The sequence below is a fragment of the Pinus tabuliformis genome, chromosome 6 (genome assembly GCF_031772625.1).
Source record: "Pinus tabuliformis cultivar Carrire ecotype Pingquan chromosome 6, CPIR1, whole genome shotgun sequence".
NCBI lineage: Eukaryota > Viridiplantae > Streptophyta > Pinopsida > Pinales > Pinaceae > Pinus > Pinus tabuliformis.
The window spans coordinates 1,535,456,578-1,535,468,696 of NC_142292.1; positions in this window are offsets into that span (position 1 = coordinate 1,535,456,578).

The following is a 12,119-nucleotide window of genomic DNA, read 5'->3' on the forward strand; positions in this document are numbered from 1 at the left end:
TGGGTGCCTTCTAAACCATGGGGATAGGTGTCTCTAGTGGGTCAAAGCCTGCAAAATAAGAAAGGGGATAATGTCTCCTGCAAGTGGGTGCTTGCAAATTTTGTAATTGTAGGTTGGTCCATGCAATAATCATTTAAGCAAAAAGAAAGAACATTAGTGGTTTTCTCCATTCATGGGCTGCCACGTTAAATATTTGGTGTCCTTTGGTTTTTTTTAATTGTGCAATGATTTTCTATTATATTCATAAAATTAAGAAATCAAAATTTAAATGAAAGTTTAGAACACTGATTCACCCTCCCCTCTGCCCCTTAGTATTCAATAAAAAGAAACCTTCATTAAAAACTTTGGTTGTCTGCAAATTTAGTTATAGAGAAAATTTATTAAATCCTCTACTAAAACATTTGTTATTAATAATGAAGGTTTTAGTGGAAATTTTTAATAATTTTACCCAATCATGTAACACTAAATACTTATGCGCAAACATCCAATATGTAGTGTTTTCCTTGTAGTGACTTGTTTTTGGAAAAGTCAAATTGAGATGTATTAGCTTATTTATAGGAGGTGCATCATTGTGATGTAATAACTTGTATTAATGGATATTGTTAGCCTTTTATGGAAGAATATGAGTGATTACATTGAATGACGCAATAATCACCTATGTCGTGCCTTGTTTCATTTTTTATACTTGCACCACTTTTCTAAGATAGTGAAAGGGTTGAAAACTAAGTTTTTATTATTAGTTGGATAATTACAAGTTTGTCTCATCAGAGAGAACCTCGTTCTCCTCACATCATACAAGTGGAGGTATGTAAGGCTCCAAATGAGGGGGGCTCTAAGGCTAGAGATTCATCTCAATAAACTGATTGGGGAGGAAAAGGAATCCTAAGAGAGTCTTAAGAATAGGGCCTCCACTCAGTGAACCTATGTCATAGCATGTGTCTTTGTAAGATATTAAATAATACCTCTAATTTCAGTAGATATTGACAAATACATCCCAAAATCATTTTCTTGGACCCTCCTCCCAATACATATTTCCAATGAAGAAAACCTAATTTTTTCAAAAACCCTTTTTTATACCCATCAATACCTATAATCTCCCCTTCACCTCACATCCCCCCACCCGAGTACCTACAATATATTGACTCCATTTTTAACAATTTTAAAGTCCCATTTATGTTTGTCAACAAGGTGTAGCCTGTGTTGTCTTAAAGCCCCTGTAAATTCTATAAGAATTATTTCTTCAAGTTGTTGCATGTAGGGAATGATTTTGGCCCAAGTCCTACATGAGGTAAGTGATTATTTCTTTCCTTCGCTAGTATGGGAACAAGTTTTATGGTAAACTTAGTTAGGAACAATAAAGGGTGTCATACTTAGAGGAAGTGGTTTGTATCCTCCATGGTTTACTTGTTCATATAGTATAGGGTAGCTCCTCCCATGTTAAAAGACTAAATCAAAATTGTCATATGAGTACTTGGATGACTACTAGAAGGCATGGGAAAGACAGGGGGACTTCACTCAATGAACCTATAACATATCACGTGTGTTCGTGGCATACTAAATGACACCTTAATTTGACCACATATTGGAAAATACCTCAAAAATCACATTATTTAATCCCCTACTAATACGAACCCAATACACCTTCCCAATTTAAAAATTCCCTACTTTCACTAGATATTGTAAGCATCCATTTTTTCATTAAATTTTTTTATACCGCCTTTTATTTTTTCATTAACTTTGAGCTCCATTTTTTTATACCTGCCAATATAAGAACCCTTTACTCATCTAAACGAGGTGAGATACATTGGATATGTTTTGAGGATATATCAAGTCGACCTCAAGATGCATGAATATAGAGAAAAAGGATAGGGCATGAGGAAAAAAACTGGATTCCATAGTCCAATAGATAAGAAGAAAGAGATAAGAGGAAAGGAAGGAGGGAGCCTTCACTCAAAAGAGGGAAAGGTTGATAGGATCACCCCAATGGAGTTGTCATAATGTAGAGAATAAGCATATTCTTTCTACTAGATACAATGTGAGGCTAGGGATGGAAGACCACGCACACACACATGACACTAGAAGGTGAAATACAAGAATGCAATCACCACTTGAAACTATATGATAAGATAAAGGAGGATGCAAATAAGTGGGTGTAAGGAACTAAATTAATTAGGAAAATAATACTTTGTTAATGATAACCTATTCTATAGATGACTAGAGAAATTTGTTAGGTTTGAAAATAAGTTTTACTAATATATTACACAATAAAATTGGACCAAGTTACTAACGTTAATTAATAAATAATTTCCTTAGTGAGATCGAAATCGTAATGTTGGGAAAAAAAGAGAATAACAAAGATAACACACTCAAAAATCACCACTCTATAAATCATGAAGCTCCTTAGGGTGAGGTGGAGAATCTTAAGAATCCTCGAGGCTGATTCACTACTTGAAATAATATAAATCATGAAGCTCCTTAGAGTGAGGTGGAGAATCCTACTCCTCCGAGAGTGATTCACTACTTGCAATAACTTGCACACTTAACTCCAAATTCCTAAGGGAAAATTTGTCCATTCACCAACACAAAGATATACATGTAATATAACCAATAAAAAGTAAATCTAATACCACATTAAAATCATGATTAAAAGATATCATAATATCATCCTAATGAATTATATATAAACAAAACATGAAAATGAATTAACAAAAATATACATGTAATATAACCAATAAAAATTAAATCTAATAACACATTAGAATAATAATTAAAAAGTATCATCCCCCGGATGCGGGTGTATTTAACGCATGAACGGCAGGTGGCTTGTCACATGGGCAGCTGGCAGCCCGGACAAGCCACCATATATCAACATGCCGAGGTATTAACTGCGAAGGAGGGTGAAGCCATAGGGAGGCTCAGTTCGGCTCAAGCGACATTCAATGCGGAGGGGATTTTTCTTGGGATGTCCATTCCGGTTCAGGCGCCATTCAATGCGCAGCTTCGGACAAGGAAAATGGCGATCCATAAGTTCGGAACCCATGCTGTATTCCTGCATTCTTCCAAGCGGCTTCAGCAACTTCTGGAAGCGACAGAACATACTCTGGCAAGGTGTAAGCTTTCTTCGAGGAATTTGGTTAAGGAAGGCAGTCGCAGGATGCCAATTGAGAGACTCAGGATGGGCAGTCGACGCGGCGGAACAAGGGGTCGCCCTGCTACTCAGAGGCCCGCTACTTCACCCTCCGCCTCTGTGGACAATCCTTCTGGGCAGAACAGAAGCCTGAGCGGCACAGTTAGCCGTAGCATTGAACGAGATAGGGGTGAAATCCTGGATTGCGGTCACAGGGAGCATCCGGCAGTCAGATATCGCATCCCCTGCACGCTGGAGAATAATACGCTCATTGTTTCAGTCACTGTGGAGCATTGCAGCGACCTCCGGAGGCCTGGGGACAACCTGACAGTGCCAAGGGTGGATATGCAGGTTCCCAGAGTGGATATGAGGCGACCCACGCAAGCAGAAGAGGCCGGACCCAGTGAGCCGGCTCTGAGAATGTCGCGCCAAGATGCAGAGGATGACAAGAAGCTCAAGGGCTTGGCGACGGATGAGCCTTACCTCACTGATGAGGATTAGCTCAGAAGCCTCTGTCCTCATGGCCAGGAACGCTACTCTCAGTCCATCTCCTTCTGTTTTCTTGGTATGTTTGTTTGTCATAGGGTCAATGTCCGCCGCGAAGGTTTACGTGTCTACTATGTTAGTCTACGTGTCAACTGTGTCAAGTTATGGGTCCATCGTGTCAAGTCATATGTCCGCTGTGTTGGCTCAAAAGCCTGTTGTGTCGATTACATGCTGGTTATGTCGGAGGAAAGAAACTGGTCCCTTTTTGCCTGTTGCTTAGAATGGCTAATCATGGGAAATTCTCTTCGGAGATGCGAGGCTTCGGCCCTTTTGTAAATTTGGATGTATTTTTGTTTTTTGTAATATAAATTAGTGCAGTTTTACGGAGAAAAAAAAAATAATTAAAAAGTATCATAATAATAACACATTAGAATAATAATTAAAAAGTATCATAATATCATCATGATGAATTGTATATAGACAAAACATGAAAATGAATTATAAAAAATGCATGTTATGAATAATAATTAAGATAAGTACCTAATTATAAATCTGATATAATACATTATAAAATTTAAATTGATTTTTAAATAAACTTAATAAATTAAACTATAAATTTTATTAAAGAATAAAAAAATCATTTCAAACATACTTTTAAAAACACCATGTAAATTTTTCATTAAATCTGTTTTCAAACCAAAATGATTATAATATCATATATGCTCACATGCTTCTATGTCAAAGAGAAGATTTCTTTGTTGGAATGTAAACAAAATATAAAACATAATTAAATCTCTTAAGATGGATTAAATCTATTTATGCCTATAGAGAAATGTAGCCTTATCATGCCAGCCCATTAACCTTTTTAATTATTTATTTATTTATTTATTTATTGCTATGTTATCTACGTCTACTGAATGAAACCATCATGAACATAGGTGTATTGATAATGTAATTGAAATAGAATGAGTATAATCTAGCATGAAAGCATGTTGACGTGCTTGACATAATAACTTGGTTGAGATTCCCATATATATTGTGATTTATTTCTTTACTATTATTTTAATGTTAATGGTATGGCAAATGACTTGTAAATGATTTAGTGATGATTATAGTTTTTGAAAAAAATGAGAATGGGAACATTATATAATTTATTATTATTTTGTTTTAATCATGTTGAACTTTTTCAAAAGGGTTATTTCTTTTTATGATATTTGTTTATTTAATTATAATTTTATTTATTTTTAATAAATATAATTAAATAAATACTATTAATAATAAAATATTATCTTTAATAATAAAATGTGTGTTTTTAATTAAATATTAATTTATATAAATATTTTTTAAACTAAAATAATTGTGAGATATAATATTTAAATCTTCAAAGAATATTTTAATCAATCATATCATTATCATTTATTTAAATATAAAGTATTTAAATAAGTGTCCACTATTATAGAGTTCAGGCTTCTGTGATCCATATCAGTTTGTGAGAGATTTTTTGGCGTAAATCACATGAAAAACCATTTGTCGAGGCGTTTCGAACCAACTAGTGTGGTTCATCGTCAAGACAAGATGATGATAAGTGTCTACATTAAATTATTTGTAGGAATGATAAATATAATTATTATTATATTTTTTTCGAAAATTGAAAAAAATAAATTCTATTTTACTGAATATACGAATTATTACTTATAAAACTATTGACATATTTAATTAGATAAATATATTTATAACATAGACATTTTTTATTAAATTGACTTCTAAATCTAGAATTAGAAGTATCCTTTGTATACCATTTTAACATTTTAAGAAATAATCAACATAAACATGGTTTTTCATTTCTTCGTTCTTGTCTACTATTTTAACATTTCTAGAAATCATCAACATCAACATGGTTTCTCACTTTTTCATTTTTGTTTTGAAATGATCAACATCAACATGGTTTCTCACTTTTTCATTCTTGTTTTTTAGAAGATAGATTTATGGGTAGAACCCTTCTTTCCTTGAAACAAGGTTTTGAGTTTCATGCTCTCTTTGATTTTAGAGGTAGGTTGCTTTTAGCCTTTCTCTGTACATGTTTCATTGCTAAGCTTTTACCTATGGAAAAGGGATAGGCTTTTGTAATTAATTATAGATAATAATATTTGGTTTTTCTGTATTCAAGTTTTTGTGATTTATAATAAATTAAGTAAAGTGTTTTGGTAGAAATCACATAAGAGAAATTTTTGGTCGATGTCTTTCAAACCAACAATTGTGGTTCATCATCCGGTAGCTTCGAACCAACAAATGTGATGTGATTCCAACCACACTTGTTGGTTCGAAACGCCTTTGCCAAAGATTTCTCTTATGTGATTTCTATTTTGCTTAATATTTGGTTTCGTGATGATAACTCTATTACAAAAAGTAATTTAAAAATTTGCTAATATACACGTTAAAATATTTAAAAATTCCAAATAATGTGTAACTGTATCTTAATCTCCATTATATCTAAATTGATAAAGAAGAAGGAAAACACATATGCAAATTGCCAAAATCAGACCGGGCCTTCCAAGTATCTTGTTCTTGATCCTTCAAGCACAGCCAATTCCACCATGAAGCCTTGCTGCCCAGCTCATCATTCTGTCTAGATCATGAGGAGGAGAGACAGGTCAGGCATTTTGTGCTGTAACTGCATCCTATTGTGAAAGCTACTTGCTCACCCTTGCCAGCATTTCAGGGTTCATAGTTTTTCATTGATGAGAACATGTGTGTCATGGCTGCTTGGTCGATGCTTGCTATAAGGCATTGCAGATTTGACAACGAAGTCAAATTGTCGATCACGATTTGATTGATGCATAACACGACTGTCATCAAGCAGCATTAGTAGCCAACAGCCCACGTGCTGTTCAAAGTTGTTGAAAAAAAGACAGAAAATGTAAACAACTGTTTCTACAGGATCCATTCCGCGGCTACTTCCATTTCGCATTATTGGCACAAAAATGTGTAGATGGCACAATGCATTGAAGACAAGAATGTACAGCAGGCACAGCTTGAGATCGTTTCAATTCACACACAAACCATCCTTCACAGTTCTCAGAAATCAGATCTACCATTTGACAGTCAATGCACTGCTGGAAAGCAAATCTGATAGAACAAATGAAGATGAAGAAACAAGAAGAGCCAATGTGCCATAAATAGAACATTCCATTCAAGGTGTTACTGCTCCATTCAATGCCAAATAGATTTGCATGCAACAATTTATTGAATATGCGTAATTTTTACAATTTTTTAAAATTTTGTTGGAAAACGAGTGGATTGAGTTGGCAAAATAACAATTTATTGAATATGCGTATTTTTTACAATTTTATTGGAAAATGAGTGGATTGAGTTGGCAAAATTGATTAGAGTGGAGAATTATTCTACATTTCAGTATAAAAATAATAAAAGTTAAATAATAATAATTTATATTTATAATTTAAATTTTATTTTACAGTTGAGTATAAAAAGTAATAAAATTTAAATAATAATAATAATTTATATTTATAATTTAAATTATATCTATATATAATAATTTAGGTTTTTAATTATTATATTTTATGGTCATAGTTAAATTGGACACGGCATTGGCATATGTAAGCGATTTTTTAAAAGAAAATACATGTTTTTAATCATTACACTGATTCAAATTATATTAAAAATTAATTAATTAAAAATATATAATCAGATTGAAAATATAATTAAAAAAATTATAAAATATGTAAAAAAAAATGAAATTATATATGTATATATATAAAAAAAATCAAATTAAAAATAACGAATATTTCTATATATAGAAATGTGAAATTTATATAAATATAAAAATTATATTATTAAGAATTAGTATAGATCTCTTAATTTTTAATTTACTAAATATTTTAAAAAATAAAAATATAAACTTTCTTCGAATTTTAAACTAAAAACACTTTTTAACAAATTTAATTTAAAAAACTTTTTAACAAATTTAATCTAAAAAACTTTTTAACAAATTTAATCTTTCTCAATATTTAATAAATTTAAAATTAAAATAACTATATACTAAAATTATTATGGAAATTCATAAATATAAAACATAAATCTCTTATCAATATTTTTTCCTAATTATAAATTTTTTATATGATGCATTTAACGAAAAATGCGCTCAATATTTATTTCGGTATAAGTATACACATTTAAATTTTCAAATCTTTATTGTGTGAATAAACAGTAATGCATCCATATGATATTTGAAAATATTAAAGATTTCATGAATTTATAGTATTTGTAGATTGAAAATAATTCAATGACATTTATATTCAGTGGTAAATTGTAAAATAAACGTATTTTTTAATTAAGTGTTGTTTTGGTTATCGAATGATTTATAAATTTAGATAAAAAGTTTTTCAATTTTTAATTTAATTCACAGTTTATTGTAAAAGATCAATTTGATATTAAATAAGGAGACATTACATTGAAAATCTCAAGTTACTAAGAAATAGTCATTTCATTGTAAAAGTAAGATCAATTGGATATTAAATAAGGAGACATTATATTGAAAATGTGAAGTCACTGAGAAATAGTTATTTTCTTGAATTAAGATTATGCTTTATATTGAAAAGGTTATCTCATTGCAATCACGTTAAATAAGAGGAGTATTTTGGGGAAGATGATCAATAGTACATGACACCCTAAACTTGTTGAAAATAAGTGTAAGCAAGCACATTATAATTGCAAATATAAAATGGGAAAAAGAGAAAAACATATGTAAGATGCTAATCCAGAAATTAAAGAAGTGTAGGACTCTTTACATTATTTAAATTACTAGGTTGTTGATCTTTACTAGAAAATAAATATGAAGAGTAGACTGATTTTATTGCTTAAACAAAAATTAAGTGAAAAGGAGCAGGATATGCTAAAAATGCAAATTAAGAACATGAACAAAAACAAGTCAATGGTTGATGTTGTTGGTGACACAAATGACTTGATGTATGTGGTTGCTATAGATGCAATAAAATATATGACTGATGACTATTTAACTGATTATGAGATGGAATCTTTTATTAAAAGTGAATTGACAAAGACAAGCTTTGTTGAAGATGAATCACATGCAAAGGATGTCAAAGAAAAAAGTGAGACCACCATATAATATCCTATAGGAAGAAATTTCCTAACTGCAACAAGGGATTGTCACCCAATCAAGGCCCTAATTAGGGATTTATTTGTTTGGTATGGTGACGTCCACTGGTATTTGGGCTCGATTGACACTGAGTGGACTACTCCTCAAAAGGAGACTTTTATTGAAGCTCTCATAAATCTAAACGCAGTTTAGGCTATATTGTGGAAAATGGAAAGAACTAATCTATCTATGTTCTAAGCCTAAACTATCATAAATGAGATATAGAAGCAATTTATAATATCTCAATTAGGAGGGAGAAGAATAACATGAATTGAACACGAGATAAAGTATGATGTCAAATTATAGAAATAGTTCATTCAACTTGATAATGATTAAAACCAATACATGTCAGTCTTAACTTGGTAAATAGTTATCAAGAAAAGCGTAACTGTGCATACTCATACTAAGTATGGAGGAATAACAAGAACTAAAAATGAGATAAAGATAAATTGAAAGATTATGAGAATAATTCTTATAACTGAACAATTGTTAAAACAAATATATATCAATGATTCACTCAATAAATAGTTACCAGAACCACCAAGATGCATACTCAAACTCAAAGATTAATTTTGATAAAATCCTATTCAACCATGAAATTATAACTTAACAATCTGTTTTAAATGAGCATGTATTCACATATATTAAGAACAATGCTAGCCATGCATACATATTCTTATCTAGAATGGAAAATGATCAAAATGGATGGATGTTTCTCATTCATAGCCAAAACATGGTAATAGACTTCAAGATCGTCCATTGGTTCTTCTAATCCTGAAAATAGTGCATAGGACTTGATTATTGGCTTCAAATTCTATACACAAAATATTTCAAGAAAGAAACTATGATAACACAAGTTCTTCATGCCTTTAGCTCAGTCTCTATTCCTCCAGAAATCCTCCAAAAATATCCCTATTCCAACCTTTGGATTCAAAAGTGTTCCCCCCCCCCCAAGGTGTGTGCTTCAACTTCCTTTTATAACAAAGGCAATTTTTTTCTCCCTATCTATGGGCCTCAAAACCTCTGCAAAATATCAACCATAAACTATTAGGTTTTTTATAGGCTATCTTTGTATTACCTCACAAAATCAAAGTTTCCAATTCATAGTTCAGTGATCTTCTATCAACATTCTTTAGAGCAGATAGTCTCAATATGCCCAATGAGAAACTAGATATATTTTACCATCTACCAATAGAGTAATTAGTCCAAAAGTACAAAAAATGTAACATTTGCAACATAGCTAGAGTGTCTACATTGTCATCATACCTCAAAAAACTATCAACAATCATTTAGTAGCTAGGATTTAGAAGAAGTGACAGGTGTTGGACTTGTCGCACTAGAACCTAGGGGAGCAGATGTTATGATAATGCACAGAATATGATGCTCAATTTGAGCCAAACAAGCATCCATTCTCTCTACATAAAACTACAGATTCTGATGTTCTCTTTTCACATCCTCAAGACTAGTGAAAACATTATATCTATTAATCTATTTTTCCATAAGAATCTTACCTATAAGGGTTTTCATTTCCAAGTAAAGAAATAATGCTTGGATATACTTCTTTTTTATACCTTTGATGTGGCCAGGGTTCGAAATCCACTACCCAAATTACTCTAACAAATCTAAACCAAAAAAGGCATTCTTGTCTCTCGCTGCCATGGCCTCAAGGTGTTGAATTTCACTTCGAATATCAAGGGGAACAACTGAGTGGAATGACTCAATCTAAACCAAAAAAGGCATTCTTGTCTCTCGCTGCCATGGCCTCAAGGTGTTGAATTTCACTTCGAATATCAAGGGGAACAACTGAGTGGAATGACTCAGCAGCCTCGTGGGCTTGCTAATGGGCTCGAATACGCCCATGGGGGGCTTGGTCTCCCTCCCCCTCATCTTTTACTGCTCATGCACTGACATTGCATAGGAGCTGGTTGATAATGATATCGAAGGTCAACACAACTTTGACTAGGATATAGAATGTGACAAGAGAAAACACAGACATTCATTCAGGGACTCGCCAAAGAAAGAGGATAAGGCTCCAAAAAAGCTAACACAACTCGTACCAAGAATAAACTAACAACCCAAAACAGATAAACTAAAACAAAAACAAATAAACACATATATTTCTCAAAATTTCTCAATTATTTTATAATCTTTTGAATTCAATTTCTTTCTCTATCTATCGTTGATGAGAACACGTGGGTCATGGCTGGATCATTTATTTCTTATGTAGTCGATGTTTGCTAGGCATTGCAGATTTGACAATGAAGTCAAATTGTCGGCCACGATTTGATTGATGCCTCCACAGCTGCCACAGTCTGTAACACGACTGCGCATCAGTAGCCAACAGCCCACGAGCTGTTCAATGACAGAAAATGAAAACAATGTTCAATGAGCTGTTCAATGACAGAAAATGAAAACAATGTTCAATGAGCTGTTCAATGACAGAAAATGAAAACAACTTTGTCTACAAGATGCATTAATTGAGCAGTTCCATCTCACATTATTCGCACAAAAATGAAAACAAGAATGTACAGTAGATACAGCTTGAGATCGTTTGGATTCACACAGAAGTCGTCCTTTGTCCCTCCATAAATCAGATCTACCATTTAATAGTCAATGAATGCCAAATAAATTTGGCATGCAAAAATTTATTGAATCATGTGCAATTTTTACAATTTTATTGGAAAAGAATTGGATTGAGTTGTCAAAATTGAATTGTCATATTATTGAGTCCACACGCATTTTGCAGTTCAGTATAATAATAAAAATTAATTTAATTAATAAATTGTTTTGACAGGGTAAAGGTTTATTTTTTATAAGGTAAGAAAATAAGTTAATATCTAAAGGTATTTTGTAAGGAGTGAAAATTTATTTTCTTTTATATATCACTAACAGTGAATTGTAAGTGGTGTGGTTTTACTTGAATAATAATGATGAGCCAACATGCATTCACTAATCGTAATTATTCATTAATAGCAACCAGTTATGACTGTGTTGATTTGATAAATAAGTTATGATAGATTTTTCCGCTCTTTAAAAAAAATATAATGTTATGTTGAAAAATGTAATTAAAAAAATTATAAAACATGTAAAACAAAGAAGAGAAATTTATATGTATTATTAAAGTTTTAATCAAATTAAAAATAATAAATATTTTTATATATAGAAATGTGAAATTTATATAAATATAAAAATATTATTTTAATTCTTGATTTACCAAATGTTTCAGGAGTCAAATCTGTTGACGTGCAAATTTTGCACTAAAAAAAATGCATCTTGACAAATTGATCCCTCTCAACACTTAATAAATCCAAAGTATCACGTATTTAATTATAA